This window comes from Furipterus horrens, unplaced genomic scaffold (assembly GCF_987537825.1).
Source record: "Furipterus horrens unplaced genomic scaffold, mFurHor1.1.pri manual_scaffold_4, whole genome shotgun sequence".
Taxonomy (NCBI): Eukaryota; Metazoa; Chordata; class Mammalia; order Chiroptera; family Furipteridae; genus Furipterus; species Furipterus horrens.
Window position 1 is genome coordinate 87,832,184 of NW_028327174.1, and position 17,476 is coordinate 87,849,659.

Sequence of the window (17,476 nt, forward strand, 5' to 3'; positions counted from 1 at the left end):
TAAGAGTCTATCTGCACCGCCGAGAATGGCTGTGCAGTCCAACTCAGGAGTGACACGGTATCTGTCTCCTCCCGTGTTGAATCGACATCTTGTGATGACGCTGGAGTGTCCTCTCCAGTGAAGCTGAAGCTACAGCGCCTGGGCGGGGTGATATGGAGGGTCTGCTGTTGCCCATGCAGCAGACCCCCCCTCTCTTCGCAGCTGAAGGATCCAAGGGAAAGACGGAGTCAATACAGCTTGGCTTCAGGTGCGCCGCAGGAGTTGCCGGTGTTGACTACAACGTCAAACCGCCTTAGGGACTCCGGCTCTGGATTTTCTGTCGGGGTTTACTCCCCTAGCCTTCCCCTAAAGAGGTATGCCGCAAGGCAGCGGAGGTTTTTTGGAGTCAGAGTTTTCCTTCTCTGATGTACCCTGACTGGAAGATCGAACCAGCGACACTTAGCTTGCAGGCCAACGCTCAATCCACTGAGCCAAACCAGCCAGGGAGCTACTCAAGGTACTGGCAGGAAAAAGCAGCAAAAGCCACAGAGAGATGAGGAAACTTGAAAGTACTGAGACCAGTGTGACCAAATCATGCAGTGTCATGGAAGACCACTGTTAAAGCACCATGTCATAACACAACTGGCAGTATTTTCTTTCTTTCTTTTTTTATAAAATAAAAGTAATGCTATGTCTCGCAACTGATGGCATTTGAGATTTCATGACACATGGAAATAAAGATTGTTTGTTATGTAATTTAGAGGTTTTATAAATAGAAGAGAATACAGAGTGAAAGTTTGTTGACATTGGACAGTTTTAAGTTAATAAGGCATTTGCATGAACCCAACTTTAGGCAACCTGTGTGATGTCAATAATTTGGTAGAGTTTCGTAAATCACTAGTCATTTTAAAGAAGTTTACTTAACTCTATCCCAACCACATTTGTACTACATTTTCCATCCTGGTGCAAGAGTGTGACAATTAGCACACCTCATGCTCTATTTTTCCTGTTTTAATTAGTGCTGCTCCAGTTATGGGCAGTTTAGAGATGCTGGATGGGAGATACTGGGGCTGTCTTCTAAACTCAAACCCAAACACTGATGCAGAGCATTGAGTGAAATAATTAGAGAGGAGAGTTCACTCGAAATCTCAAAGCACACTTACGGGACTTTGAAATTCTCAGCACTAGAGTAACATGAGGAAAATGCCAACCACAGGGATGTGTTTCCAAGCAGCATATGGTCACAGTTCAAAAATGCATTTATTCCTTTTGGGCTTAGTATTGCCAGTCATTTTGGAACCAGATAGTTGAAAACTATGCCAAGGGTGAGAACACACACACACATCCCTAGAGAAGGGAAATATTAAAACAATGCTATAGATTATAGTAGCATACACAATTGTTATAGGTGCAGCTTCAAAACTTACTGTGTCTGAACCATGATAGCAGTTTCTGTTACTGTTCAGCCAACTGACAACTTAAATGTAAAAACAAGTAATCAAATCAGAAATTGGTGTATGGCCACATACATCATAAGACAACATGTAAAATAGTTTGTACATGGTGAGCACATACCTTCAATAGTGTTGCAACAGATTATAGCATATGCATGGCATGTCATACTATGGAGAAAGCTGCTTCCTGCTCCCAGGGTCCTAAGTCAGTTTCCTTTCTGGTCAACAGAGGACTATCCAGGGAGTCCCTAGACTAATATTACCTTCTCCAGTGACTTCGTCTGAATGTTTCCTTTTATGAAGGCTGGCCTCTGTCAGGAATTCTCTGACAGTTGTACAGGAGGATGAGCATGCCAATGTGAACACTGAAGGATGTGTTGCTGCCAACTGGTGGGTTGTATGTATATGTGCAGACCTAAAATAGACTTGATCACTACAAGGGGAGAGACTTCTCTGTGTTTGCTTGTGAGGGAAAAACTTGGGTACCTCTCTTCAGAATCAGCTTACCTGAAAGGGCATGAAGTTTATGTCTGTAGATGTCCTTCTGATTTATATGCTGAAGAATGAGGGTGTAAGGAGAGTCTGGGAGTCCCTGATGTCACCCCTTGGTGAGGAAAACACCTGCTGGGCTCAGCGGTGGATTCCAAAAAGCTGAAGATATTCTGTAAAGGGGTCTGGTTGAGGAGGCCTGTAGACACAGTCTGTCCTGTCATAGTTAGATTTCCTACTGTAACACAGACAAGTCTCTCTCAAGAGAGGCTGGAGATAGCATGGGCACGTAGATAAACCAATCAAGGTTCAAATCCCACCCTTGTCACTTACTTGTCATATCATCTTGGGAAAAACACATAAACTCTTGAACTCTAAAATGGGGAAAGTAAAAATACCTCACAGAGTGACATAAGAGTTGAAATAATATATGTAAAACACCTAGTAATATATCTGACAAATAGAATGTGCTCAGTATATGAACACTGTTGTGTCACTACTGACTAAGGAAGTTTCTTTCTCTTTATGATGTAAATGTCCTTGCAGATATGATGTTACCTGGTGTGGGGATAAATCACATGGACCACAAAACATGTTGATGTTATTGGTCAAGGGTGTCTCCAGGGCACAAAAGTTGGTGTTATGAAGTTGTCTAATGGTTTGACTATGTCTTGGTAAGAACTAAAGTAACTGTGAGAATTCACATGTGATCAGAGTGGTATCAGATTAATTAGAATTATACAGAATGCAACATATATTTGTTGAGACCTACTCATTTCAAGCCCATGCCATACCTGCTTTACTACCTCTGTGTTCCTTCAATCTTGTGTAAAACTCATTCTGGCTCTAATTATTTCTCTGCATTAGAGAAAGTTTTGTAAAGTAAATAATCTCCACCAAATAATCTTATTTTGAAGGTTGAAACTTACTCCTCTGTTCAAGTAGGTGCACGTGCCCTGCATTCTCTGTTCCCACCTGTCACCTTGAGAGCTGGGCCACAACTTCTCTCTTTCGAGTTCTCCTCAACAGCTAGTACTCTGGGATAGCCTGTTGCAGGCATGTGACAATAAGAAAATATTCAAGACATGGCAGAAGTAATCACTGACACCTTGCACACACTGGTGATTGGGGGTTTTAATTAGGAAGGCAGATAGACAAATTTTTAAAGCTCTTGAGAGCACAGACTTAGTAGAGCCCATTATGGGAGAGAGAACGTAGGGACATTGACTACCTGCTGCACTGCTTTCAAGCAATAGCCATAGTTGTCCCCAAGGCGGTTCCCACACAAGAATTTTCTCAAGAAAGGGCCTGTGTCAGGAATTTGCTGGGATCAGAAGGTGGCATGGGCCCTGGAAGGCAGGGGGAGCTGCCTCTCTTAAAGGCGCGGACCTCGGGGATACCAGTCTGGTTCTTCGAACCTCAGCATCAAACTTTCGCTTGGAACAAAACCTCTTTCAAACCACATGGGGGCAGGAGGACTGTGGAGGATGAGGACGCCGCCAGCTGCTGCCGGGAGACAGCCCATCCCCGCCTGGCACCCTCCTTCTTCCTCACCCTGACAGCCGCCTGGACGCGTAGCCCCTCCCAGCGCCCCGCCTCGCAGCCGGCCCACTGTCGACCCTAGAGCCCAGCGCTGCTCAGAGCCATGTCCTGGACGCTGAGGTGTTCCGGCCAGGGGGCGAACGAGGCAGCTACCTTAGGAAGTGGTCAGGGATCCGGCGCTCGAGGAGACTTGCAGCATCCCCGGGACACTGCCGTCGTCACCGCAGGAGGCTGCTTGGCCGCTCCGAGAGTGGAGGCCAAAGGGGTCCCGGTGGCGCCGCCGCCGCCGCCGCCGCAGCAGCAGTCGCCTGAGCCGCTTGCACCCCCAAAGCTGCTTTCTGCCGGCTGCGCCCCCGCTGGGCAGCCCTGGGACCGCCACTGTCAAGTGGAGCCCCGCCCCCTGTACGCCGGGACTGGCTGTCAGCATCGCTCGCTCCGCCCGGCGCCTCTCCCGCCGCTCCCGCTGCTCTGGTGCGCGCGCGCCGTGAAGGAGGATACCTCACTGGGTGAGGCTTCCTGTGAGCGAGGCGCTGAGCCTCCGCTCGGGTGTCTGCAGGCTAGGTCTCTTGGACCAAAGAAAGAAAAAGAGACCGATAGAGAAGAATCAGAGAACATATCCTCGCTAGGGGAGGACAGCTACTGCAGTTCTTCTGTGGAATCTGAGTTATATAGACGCATTTATTAAGGGAGCCCAGGGAAACCTGCTGAGGGTGGGTGTTGGAATTGTTGACACAGGCTCTTTTTGTTTTGTTCTTGACGGTTGCGTTTCATTTTTGTTTAGGGCTTTTTGGTTAGTTTTTGTAGGCGTTCTTTCTTTTTTTTTAAATTTATTTGTCATAGTCGACATTCAATATTCTATCAATCTCAGTTGTACAGCATAGTGGCTACATAATCATAAATTTACCAAGTGATTTCCCCATCCTCATCCCCATAAGTCTGGCACCATACATTACACAGGGGAACAATTTTTAACATAATTCCTGTTGAGTTCGATTTTTCAGCTGTTTTAGACTTAAATAGGCATGCTGATTTCAAAAGTACAGTTAGTTTTCTTCTCACGTCAAGTTTTTTCTGTACAGCTTCTCTCAATGCGACCACTCTAGGCTGGATGGAGCCTGGATGGGGGGAAGCACTAGTGCTCTCCTATTGGCTGAGAGCAAACCTCCCTCAAGTTGGGAGGGGCGGGGATCACCTTGGAGACCAGGGACAGGTTCATACTTGTTTAGGCTATTGGGTTATACATGAGACAGTGTGATGAGAGGTTGTGAGCCGCTCTTTATAGTGAATCGTATTCTAAAGGGTAGTCTGAGTCCTTGTCTGTATACAAGGAGTTAGCAGAATGTATTTTCTTATTTACATATGTACTTATTTCCTTTCTTTCAGATCATGTCTGCCTCTGCTATTTCTCATCATAAGTGCCTAAGCAACCCTGATTCGTTTTGTTATATCTGTGGCAGTTTCACCATTCCCAAAGGACAAACATCAGCACATTTGTCAGGCAAGCCTATTTTACATATTTTAAAGTAAAACTTGGTGATCAAGATAAGTTTTGGGCCCTTCACAAGGTGTGCAAGCAGTGTGTTGAGAGTTTATGAATGTGGATGAAGGGAACACGTGATAAATTGCCATTTCGTATGCCTATGGTTTGGCGAGAGCCCAGAGATCATTCAAGTGACTGTTACTTTTGTACAGTGAAAACGCCAGGATAGAACAAGAAAAATAAATGTAAAATAGAGTATCCTTGTCTACCATCAGCTATACACCCAGTGATTCATTCAGCTGAAATCCCAGTGCCAGTATTCATTGAACTGCCCTCTTTCGAAAAGCAGGAGTATGGTGAAGAACTAAGTGACAGCAACGATGAAGATTTTGAAATTGAAGATGACTCAGTTTGTAAGGGATTTGGTCAGCACAAGATTTGGGACTATCCAAAAAGGCTTCAGAACTCCTAGCATCAAGACTGCATGAGAAAAACTTGCTTGAAAAAGAAGTGAAGGTATCCTACTTTCAATCAAAAGTTAGTCAAAAACAAGTGTCAGATCTTACTCAATGAAAATTGTGTTCCCCAGTGTAATGTCAAGAACATGGGGCCCATTGGAGGTCCATTCCAGCTTCATCAGGTCTTGAGCAAATCACCTCACTTGCCCAGCTTCTGGAGTAGAGAATTCCAGAAAGCACTCTGTGTACCAGAAATGAAGGTCAGTTAATAATACTATTGTGCCTGTACAAGATGATAAAACTGGATTTGTTACAAAGCCAGCCAGTAGTGTTCTGGAACAACTGTGGGGTTCGATTGCCTGCCACCAAGAACCATGACTCCCAAGACAAGTTTAGTGAAAAAGGAAAGAGGTTGTTTATCGAAAGTTCACAAAGATTTAGAATAATGGTATATTTCTGCCATTAAGTCCTACTCCCTTCAAAAACACCCAAAAACAAATAGTTCAGCCTCCCTCTGCCAAACCACGCCAGTTTCAGAATAGGCCATTCAGAGGTACTGTCTTTCACAAAAGCAGAAATTTGCAGCTCTGCATTCCCTGTCACAGTTCAGCTTCAAGCACCTCTCACAAGTCTGGGTGGCCAGACAAGTCCCTGCAGCACCACCAACACTGCTGCCATTTTCTCCAGGCAGATTTCTAGGCAGACCCACCAACCTCATGGCAGCCATCTCTGCAGATCTCTCTGCAGACCTCATGGCTGATTCACTGACATTCAGACATTCTGCTCCAATTTTAAATTCTTGGCTTAGAACTTCCTACGTTACCTAATATCTGGCTCTGCCTATGGTGCACTAGTGCCTGCCATTTTTGTTAGCTCCCTGGTGTCTTTGACCCTATTTTGGCTACCATCTTTAGTCAGGGCAAGAGTTCCCAGTGACACAGGGGCATCTGGGAGGGCATCCACCCCTTGGCTAGTCAGGAGTCACTACACGTTCCCATAGTCATACGCAGTTCTGCAGTTTCGGAGATCTTCCTTTCAGGAAGGCACGGGCTGTTAGCTTGCCTTTGTTAGGTAATGTGTCTTAAATGGTGTACTTTCTGCTCTGTGGGCACCCCTCCTATCCCTTTCCTGTCCCTCAATCCTGAAGACAGGATTGTGGGGGTGTTCCCCTATTATCAGGGGTCCCAAGCTCTATACTCTGTTACAGGTTTAGATTGAGACCATTCACCAAGATCACGCACTATACCAGGGACTGCAAAGACCCAGAGCAATTTAAATGTTCAATTCAAGATTGAGCTGTCCTTCTTTAACTGAACTCTGATCCAAGGTGATATTTTGTCCTGTTAGTAATTGTCCAACTTCACTTCCTGTCACACCTCTAACACTGGGTCACATCAGCCATTGCAAAATAGAACAAACACTGTGTATCACTCTTTCCATGACTGATGCCAAGGGTCTTCCTCAGGTCTTAGTACCCTAAACATGGCACTTTACTTACCTCCCTTGGAGTAACAGACATCTTATTGTATTATAATGACTGCCCCCTCAATAGGCTATCAACAGATTATGTATTAAAATTTTTTTATTTTAGTTTTGATTTTAGAGAGGGGGAAAGGAGGAAGAAAGAGAAGGTATAAAACATTGACGTGAAAGAGAAACATTGATTAGTTGCCTTCCATATGGGCCCCAGGGGACAGAACCCAATCATGTGCCCCATCCAGGAGTCCAACTGGCTGGCATTCCTTTGGTTCTCAGGATGACACCCAACCAACTGAGCCACACAAGCCAGGGAAGATCATGTATTATTAATCTTTGTATCCCTTCAGGGTATCTGGTAAAGATAGACATGGTTTATTGAAGGAGTGAATGAATGAATGGTGTTATGTACATAATTTTCTACCCACAAAGAATGGAGTTATGACATATTGGAACTACGTGCTTATGTGGGTTTTCCCAAAGCAATCTCACTCTATATATTTCTTTAAGATCTTTGAGATACAAGTCACAGGCCATAAAGTAAATTCAGTTAAAGTACACAATTCAGCGACTTTCAGTATATTGAGTTGTGCATCCATCACCACCATCAAACTGCAGAACATTCTCATCCCCTCAAAAAGAAACCTCGACCCATTAGCCGTCACTCCTCATTTACCCCCACTCCCTAGCAACTACTAACCTACTTCCTGCATTACATGGATACAGAACATCAAGTATTAGAATCATCTCTCTCACGACTGAAATAAAATCTAAGGCAGCTTTGATTTCATGTAGAAGCATGGAATCAACTTACTGCTCTGTGACCCTGAACATGTGATGAAGTAAGTTTACTTTCTTCACCATGTGTGAGGGTACCTTCAGGTTAACACAGCAATCCAAAGATCAAACAAAACAGAAACACGCTCATAGATATCGAGAATAGACTAATGGTTGCTAGATGGGAGAGAGATTGGAGGATAGGGTGAAAAAGGGGAAAGGATTAAGACATATTGTAAAAATTGGCAGTTACAAAATAGTCACAGGGATGTCAAGTATAGCATAGGGAATATAGTCAGTACTCTGGGGAACATAATTTTCATTGAGTTAGACTTGACACTTGTTTTTGACTAACTTTTGGCATCTGAATCCAAAAATTACCCTAGTTTTTCTCTATCACATCAACTTTTTAAGATACAGGATACTCTCCCTTTGTCACAAAAACCATACAAAATATACATACCAAGGAAAATAAAGAAAAAATTACCTGAATATACTGCTTATTTAGACTTATTCATATAAAGGCAGTATATTGTTACTGTAACTCAAATTGTGTACAAGTAGTAAAGTTTTGCTACCAAACATACATATTAAGGTATTTTATCTTTTCAAACAACAGGCTAGGAAATGCCAAAATGAGATACTTGAAACAGTTTCCTTCACTTGGCAAAGCTTTAACAAGTTCATTCATGAGACCCAGTTTTATGTGCAGAGGTGGGAATAGAATGTTCTTTCTGTCAACAAGAGGCTCATATAGAATGTTTGGATCACTAGGTTTGAGGTCAGATCTTGGAGACCAATTCGACTTCACCCAATGCTTCTCATGAGCTCTGCTGTCCCACATACACAGAAAAAAGGGATACTTGGTGTATCTGTTGCTGACCAAGAAGGAAGCAGACCATTTTAAGGTCAACACAGATGATCCAGTTATGCTTGTGATGTTGCAACAGGTCGTTGACTCTCTTTATGTCTTCATATTCTTCACAAAAACAAACTGAATGGCCAATTGGGACTGCACCAACTAATTGCCATTGTGGAGGAGGACACACTTCAAGCTCTGCTTGGAGCTATCAATGAACAGTTATCATTCAGTTGTGTTATAGATTGAAATTCCCAATTCCTCCATTAAACCATGTATGTTATGGCAATACACAAAGCCACTGTCACTTCAAAAGTACTGCAGAAATGCACTTTCTCTTGATCAAAAGTAGGATACCTTCACTCCTTTTTCAAGCAAGTTTTTTTCATGCAGTCTTGATGCTAGGAGTTCTGAAGCCTTTTTGGATAGTCCCAAATCTTGTGCTGACCAAATCCCTTACAAACTGAGTCATCTTCAATTTCAAAATCTTCATCGTTGCTGTCACTTAGTTCTTCACCATACTCCTGCTTTTCGAAAGAGGGCAGTTCAATGAATACTGGCACTGGGATTTCAGCTGAATGAATCACTGGGTGTATAGCTGATGGTAGACAAGGATACTCTATTTTACATTTATTTTTCTTGTTCTATCCTGGCGTTTTCACTGTACAAAAGTAACAGTCACTTGAATGATCTCTGGGCTCTCGCCAAACCATAGGCATACGAAATGGCAATTTATCACGTGTTCCCTTCATCCACATTCATAAACTCTCAACACACTGCTTGCACACCTTGTGAAGGGCCCAAAACTTATCTTGATCACCAAGTTTTACTTTAAAATATGCAAAATAGGCTTGCCTGACAAATGTGCTGATGTTTGTCCTTTGACTGGGAATGGTGAAACTGCCACAGATATAACAAAACGAATCAGGGTTGCTTAGGCACTTATGATGAGAAATAGCAGAGGCAGACATGATCTGAAAGAAAGGAAATAAGTACATATGTAAATAAGAAAATACATTCTGCTAACTCCTTGTATATAGACAAGGACTCAGACTACCCTTTAGAATACGATTCACTATATAGAGCGGCTCACAACCTCTCATCACACTGTCTCATGTGTAACTGAATAGCCTAGACAAGTATGAACCTGTCCCTGGTCTCCAAGGTCATCCCTTGTCCCTCCCAACTTGAGGGAGGTTTGCTCTCAGCCAATAGGAGAGCACTAGTACTTCTCTCCATCCAGGCTCCATACAGCCTAGAGTGGTCGCATTAAGAGAAGCTGCACATAGACTTCCGGCCAAGATGGAGGCTTAGACGGACACTCTCAGTCTCCCTTTACAACTAGAAAGGTATACAACTACCTCAAAACAAAAGATAACTAGAAATTCCAGAAAATAAAACTACGCGGAAGCCCAATGTACAAAGTTATAAACCAGCGGTGCTCTCAGGCAGGTAAGAAGAGCTAAAGTGGGCAGTGCTGTTTGCGGTAGCACCAGGGACAGTGGCAGGGAGAACAGTCCTGGCTGCAGTCGAGCCCCAGCAGCTCCCGACACCAACGCTGGGAAAAGTAGCCACTGAATTGCCTCGGACGGTGAGGCCCAGAGGGCCGGAGGACGAACCCGAGTCTCCCAGCAGAGAATAACGACAGGAATCCATCTTGGACCCCCGCCCCTACACAAAGCGTCACAGCGCCGCGAAATAGGTTGCAGATTGCCACCGGTCGCGGGGTAGTGACGACAAAGTGATCGCTGCCGTCACTGGGTTGTGATGAGTACACAGGCTCTGCCCCCTATAGCGGGCCCAAGAAAGCAAAACGCAAATCTGTCAAAATGAGGCAGACAACTATAGAAATCCCAGTGGCGCACCTCACCAGGCAACAGATGAAGAATCTGACAGATGAACAAATAAGAAACCTGTCAGAGGCTCAGTTCAGAGCCATTGTGATTAAGTGGCTTACAGAATTAAGGAAAGATTTGGGGAAAGATGAGAAAGGATTGAAAACCACTCATAATGAAAAAAACAAAAATACATACGAGAGAAATGGTGAGGAAATAAAATCCAGAGTTCAAATCAACAAACCGGAACATAGAGAAGGAACAAATAGTCAACCAGTATGGAGAGAGGAAACAGGAAGCAAGGAAAGTGAGAAGAGGATCAGAAACCTCTGGGACAGCTATAAGAGATAAAATATTAGAGTTATAGGATTGCCAGAGGGCGAAGAAGAAGAAATAGAAATTGAAAAATTAAGTGAAAATATAATAAAGCAGAACTTCCAAAACTTGGGGAAGGAAATAGACTTACAGATCCAGGAAGCACAGAGAGTTCCAGAAAAACTGGACCCAGGGAGAACCACTTCAAGACACATTATAATCAGAATGTCAAAAGTTAAAGATAAAGAGAGAATCTTAAAAGCAGCGAGAGAAGAAAAGAATTATGTACAAAGGGGTCCCAATTAGACTATCAGCTGACTTCTCAAAGGAGACCCTGCAGGCAAGAAGGGACTGGCAAGAAATATTCAAAATAATGAAAAACAAAAACCTACAACCACAAATACTCTATCCAGCGAAATTGTCATTCAGAGTAGAAGGGCAGAGAAAGTGCTTCCAGGACAAAATAAAACTGAAAGAGTTCATTAGATCCAAATCACTGTTATATGAGATGTTAAAGGGACTGGTTTAGAAAAAGGAAGATCAAAACTATGAACACTAAAATGAAAACTGCATCACAACAACCAACAACAGAAGCTAGGGAATTGAAACAAAGGCAAACTAAATAGGCAATGAGAGTGGAAAAAGAACTATAAGTATGGGGAACATATTCAGGGGAGGTCAGCAGGGAGGGATAAGGGAGGGAGATCGTACAGGAATTAAGAAGCATAGTAGGAGGGAATGGAGTAGACAGGAAGAGGTTGAGAAGAACTATACGCACAACCAATGGACATGGAATAAAAGGTGGGGACAGTTGGAGGGAGGGGGACCACTGGGTGGAGGGGAGCAGAGGGAAGGGAAATTGGGACAACTGTAACGGTATAATCAATAAAACATATTTAAAAAAAAGAGAAGCTGTACATTAAAAACGACGTGATAGAAGAAAACTAACTGTACTTTTGAAATCAGCATGCCTGTTTAAGTCTAAAACAGCTGAAAATTGAACTCAACAGAAATTATGTTAAAAATTGTTCCCCTGTGTTATCAGCCTTTTGCTTTGTGAAGCTACCTTAAACATGCAAATAACTCATGAGCTAAATGAAACCCGTTTTCACAATTGAAGTTGATTTTTGTGATTGGGAAGTAGGAATATAATAGGCCCTAAGGCAAAAGAGAGCAAAAAAAGTCCCCACATAACTACTGATATCGTTAGCTCCTCAGCTGGATCTGTGCAGAAAAATCCTGGAATCTGGGTTTATAAGAAAGTGGCTTTGCCGTTTGAAAGCTAGAAGCTACCTATTTGTATTGTCAGCATACCTATAGCATTGTCCTTTTCCTCTCATTCCTTCCTCATGAGACTGTGAACAGCTTTTGAAAGCATGTCCTGTGCTTTGTTTATTTTCTTACTTTGTCTCCCCCAACTTATATCTTCATCCAACCTCACCCGGCCCCAAATCCAACCTCTTCCAATCCTCAGAGCCTAGGACCCAGTAGGTCCTCAATAAATTTTTGTTAAGGGTTTAATGTTTTATCTTCAAAAAGGGAATCATTGCTTTAATACTAATAGTTTATAGTGCTGACATACAGTGTGAAGTTTGAATATTAATTGGCCCATATAGCACGTATGTAAGAGAGTGGACAGAAGCCTCAGTATTTGGGGGATAGGACTCAGTGGAGCACAGCCATTTTCCTGAGAGATGCCTGAGTATCTATGGCAGGCTGGTAGCTAGTGACAGTAAAAGGGCAGATGATACTGTTTAGGTACTTTGCATATCGACAGCAAGGAAAGCCATGGCTCTGAAGCTAGAAGGAAAGGATCCAGGCAGAACAAAAAGCGGCAACCATTTGGTGTGCAGGGCCAAGAGGTTTGAAAAGACTGCGGAAGGACCACACTAGCCCACCATGAGGTCTGGTGTGTAGGACGACAGCCATGATGTAGCAGCTAGGCAGCTTTGTAGTGAAGTTGGTCTGCAGTGTGAAGGAAGAAGCAATTATGCAGTTCATAGAGATGATTCGGCCACATGGCCTGGGCTAGTAAGAAAGCAGGCACATTGCTGCCTTGATCATGCCAGCTTCATCTGACTTGGAAGTCACCAAGGACTCCACCTTGCAGACCTGGACTCTATCTGAACTCTTGGAACTTGGGACATGCGGAGAGGACACTCTCTTAGGACTTGTGCCTTTCCTGAACTTCACCATGATCCATTGTAGCATAGCACACACTTTACTGGACTATTATATGGAGGCTGATGACAACATACCCCAGATCCTGAAGGAGACAGCTGACAGATATGGAATGGGGAACTTTTGGACATGTTTTTGGCTTACAGCCTTTTGGGGAGCAAGGGAAGTGCTGGAAGTTCCGTGGGAGAACAGGGCTCTGAGTAGGAGTACTCACAGCAACCCCTCCCCCTAGGTTGAAATATTGTAAATAGAGACCTGTTTTTCTCAATACTAATTGTTAAGTCTTACACCAAGGTGCCACATGATCAAGTCCCCCCTTTGCTTGGTAACATGTACACTCTAGAATTTTGGGACTCGGTTGCAAGAATATTGGAGAATTACATTTGCAATTTCATAAGCTATGAATTGAGCTCTAAATCTAAATGCCTGAAATTTAAGAGTTAGTCTCAACCTAGAATAGTAAAACAGTATTTTAGCAGTAAAAAATTAAGCACTTGAGAGCAGAATCATTTTAATATTTATTATAGAATTATTTTTATCTCTGAAGAAATAATTTATTAATTGTTTTAAAGGCCTTTAAAATATCTAAATTTTCCTTGTTTATTTTTTTCTCATTTTCTCCTTTTTATCTTTAATAGGATTCTGATATTTAATTAACACCTCAGCATTGCAATTCTTTTTTTCATAAATTCCTGTAAAAAAATATAGGGAATCTAAAAGGAGGAGGAGTGCTAATCTCCCTGGACTCTACAGACTGGAGAAAATCAAGAAGGAGGCTGTAGCCATTCCTTATAGGAGCAGATGTTGTCTCTTCCGAAGGAGCTATTATGTGTTGGAAGAAATGAGATAATGAAAATAAACAAGTTCCCTCTCTGGTGTGGCTCAGTGGATTGAGCGCTGGCCTGCGAATTAGAAGGTCACTGAATGATTCCCTATCAAGGCACATGCCTGGGTTGTGGGCCAGGTCCCCATTTGGGGGAGTGCGAGAAGCAACTGATTGATGTTTCTCTCGCATATTAGTGTTTCTCTCCCTCTCTTTCTCCCTCCTCCTTTCTCTGAAAATAAATAAATAATTAAAATAAAAAAGAAAATAAACAAGATACCTTATAAATGTTATCAAATATCATCAGCACCAGCCAGATAGACCCCTAGGTAAGCATTCTTTACTAATAAAAGTAAAAGTAAACAAACATGTCAGTTTTATAAATATATTCAGAAAAAAAATAATTTAAGGGAAAAGACTGATCTAATTGGGAAACGGTCCTTGGAAAATAAAAAATGAGTTGTTCAATGGGCTCAATTGGCTATCAGCTGTCAATTCTGCCCTACGGCCAGGGCTTTGAAGCCTTCTCAAGCAGGCCTTCTCTTTTCCAGGCCACAAGACAGAGAGTTACTGGGACATGACCTATTGTCCCTGTGGATATTTATGGGACCTGCTTCTATGGGTGAAAAGCCAACTTAAGATGGAATAAGAAGAGGAACCAAAATGCTTCCCTCTGAGCAGTCTGCCAGATCTTGGTGTTTCTATTTTATTTTATTTTTGACTCAATTTTCCCCCCATTTTTATCCCCTGCCCCACACCATGCTCCCTACCCCCTGCTCCCATAGTCAATCCCCACCCTGTTGTTCATGTCCATGGGTCCTTTATACTTGTTCCTTGATTAGACTCTTCCCCTTCTTTTTACTGTTATCCCTCCTCCCCTCTGGTTGCTGTCAGTTTGTTTCTTACTTCCATGTCACTGGTTCTATTTTGCTCATTTGTTTTTGTTCATTAGGTTCTGCTTATAGGTAAGATCATATGGTAATTGTCTTTCACTGCCCTGGTGTTTTTACCTAGACAACCATAAGTTTCTTGCTGTTCTAGGGAAATACGCTCAGGGTATGGTGGAATTTCTGGAAGGACACCAGCAGATAGTGACTACGAAAGTAAGTAAACTGGTGTAAAAAAACAATTTTGTAAGTAGTGCAAATATGAAAACTATGAAGGTTTTTTCAATAAAAAATAATGCTACAATTACATGTGGTAAAAAATTAATAATGGGGACTATTTCCTAGCTGAGACATGAACACTTGATTCTGTCTGGATGATCAGAGAAGGCATGATGATCAAGGTGGATTTTGAGCCATGAGAGAGGAACAGTAGTCTGAGAATGAGGGGGGAAGAAGGAGCATACCTGCTGAGTAAACAGCACCTGGAAATTCCCAGGGTGTATAGTCTCAGAAAAAAAGCAAGCTGTCTTGTTGCAGATGAAATGTGGAGGGGTACATGGTTCTTTTGATGTTAATTGCTTATACATTCTCTGTCTTTGTATATTTGCACATTCCCCACTTCTATTTCCAGGAAAAGAGATACCTATTTAACAGAGAAAAGAAACAGGCTCAAAGTAAGTTAACTATTTCATAAACAATAAGGAAATAAAAATTTTCTCACTATGTGAAAAGAAAGTCAAGCATGATATATAATTATTCAGAATAAACCATTAAAAAAGCCTCTTCAATAGAATAAAAAATAACTTTCCCAAAGGCAGCTACTGTTTTGATATTTAACTGGAAAAACATCCAAAAATTTAGACTATGATTATAGCCCTTGCTTTTCTTTTGGAAGACTTCGTGGTGATTATTCAGAGAAATTGATGTTTGCTATTCTAGTTAACTTCAAGTGATAATAAAATAAAGCAAAACACAATAGATACATGTACATAAAAGATTGACACTGAAATAATTTCCATATTTTTAATAATTGACTTGAAACATTTTCTTGATGTAGTTAAACTCTCAAAAATAAATGTGAAGCATTCCTTTTTATTTCATAACTTTCTTTTTGCTTAATTACTAGACTAGTTAAAATGTTTTCATTTCCTTACCTTTTTTTTTTTTCTTTTGGTCTCTTGGCATGTAAGAATTAAAGTTTTTGGCACTGCGAGTGGCTGAGAAGGAAATTACCAGGTCTCAATCTTTTGATAATAGTAAAGAAAGGCAGGGAAAGATAAAATTTAAATTCAATTTTTAAAACAGAAAGATGTAGTTTCTATAAAATCACTGATGAGCTTAAAGAAGATTGTGAATGAGGGCCTAGGCCAAGTTATTAAAAATCTAGATAAGAGCACCTAATAAAAAGTAATTACTATTGGAATCCAGTATAAATTATTGAAAAATAAGTCATGTCAGGTTAACATTCTGAGTTCTTTCAAGTTACATTGATAGGTCTGAAATACAGAACAAAAATAAATTTAAAAAGTAGAAGAAAATATTTTAAAAAACAAAGGGTCAGTTCTTTGAAAAGCTAAATAAAATAGACAAATTCTTAGTTACCTAACTATAGAAAGAAGAGAAAGGTCGTAAATCAAAAAATTATAAATGAAAAAGGAGATGTTACAACTGATAGCACAAAATTCAAAGGATCACAAGAAGCTACTATGAACAACTAAATGTAACAAAATAGACAACCTAGAAGAAATGGGAAAACATTCTTAGAAATATGCAACTACTATCACTGATTTAAAAAAACAAACAGCTGTTAAATAGAATCTAAATAAAGTTGCAAGATACAAAATAAACATACAAATATCAGTAACATTTCTAAACACTAACAACAAATTTTCAAAAAAAGGTGTAAATTGATCTCATTTACAATAGCATCAAAAACAGTAAAATAAAATTTAAAAAAAACAGTAAAATAATTGAAATAAATTTAAACAAGAAAGTGAAAGATCTCTACTCTAAAAACTACAAGACATTGAAGAAGAAATTAGAAGAAAAAACACAAATAAATGGAAAGGCATCTTGTGTTCATGGCTTGGAAGAATTAATATTATTAAGATGTAAATACTACCAAAAGCCATCCATAGAGTCCATGCAATCCCTGTTAAAATTCCAATGGCATCCATTAACAAAGTAGAAAAAATTTATATGAAACAACAAAACAGATTATCTGATTCTTCCCGATTCAGTTTTGGAAGATTGTATGTTTCTAGAAATTTATCCATTTCATCCAGACTGTCTAATTTGTTGACATTCTCTTGTCCATAATATTTTCTTACAATCTTTTGTATTTTTTTGTGTGTCAGTCGTTATTTCTCCTCTCTCATTTCTGATTTTATTCTGTTAAGTGTTTGTCGATCTTATTTATCTTCTCAAAGAACCGCTCTTGGTTTCATTGATCTTTTGTTTTTGTTTTTTTAAACAATATTGTTTATTTATGCTCTCATTTTTATTATTTCCTTCCTTTTACTCACTTTGAGCTTTGTTTGTTGTTCTTTTCCAAGTTCCTTTAAGTGTAAAATTGGATTATTTATTTGAGATATTTCTTGTTTCTTGAGATAGGCCTGTAATGCTATGAATTTCCCTCCTAAGACTGCTTTCCCTGTGTCCCACAGATTTTGGGTTGCTGTGTTCTCATTTTTGTCGGTTTCAAGGTAAGTTTTGATTTCTTCCTTGATTTCATTGTTAACCCATTCATTGTTTAATAACACATTTTTTAGCCTCCATGTCTTTGTGTGTTTTTCAGTTCTTTTTTCTTATGATTGATTTCTAGTTTCATATCATTATGGTCAGAGAAGATGCTTCATATAATTTCAGTCTTCTTAAATGTATTGAGACTTGTTTGTGTCCTAACATGTGGTCTATCCCAG

At 40.9% G+C, this 17,476-nt stretch overlaps 1 protein-coding gene across 1 annotated transcript in view; it reads right to left on the bottom strand.

Annotated features, from left to right (window-relative positions):
- FRY (FRY microtubule binding protein) overlaps positions 1-3,676 on the bottom strand; it is a 619,856-nt gene extending 616,180 nt beyond the window's left edge. Inside the window, exon 1 of the mRNA XM_090273729.1 lies at positions 3,618-3,676. The gene's annotated coding sequence lies outside the window, so the exon portion shown is untranslated. The remainder of the gene's footprint in view (positions 1-3,617) is intronic.
- Positions 3,677-17,476: the final 13,800 nt, after the last annotated feature.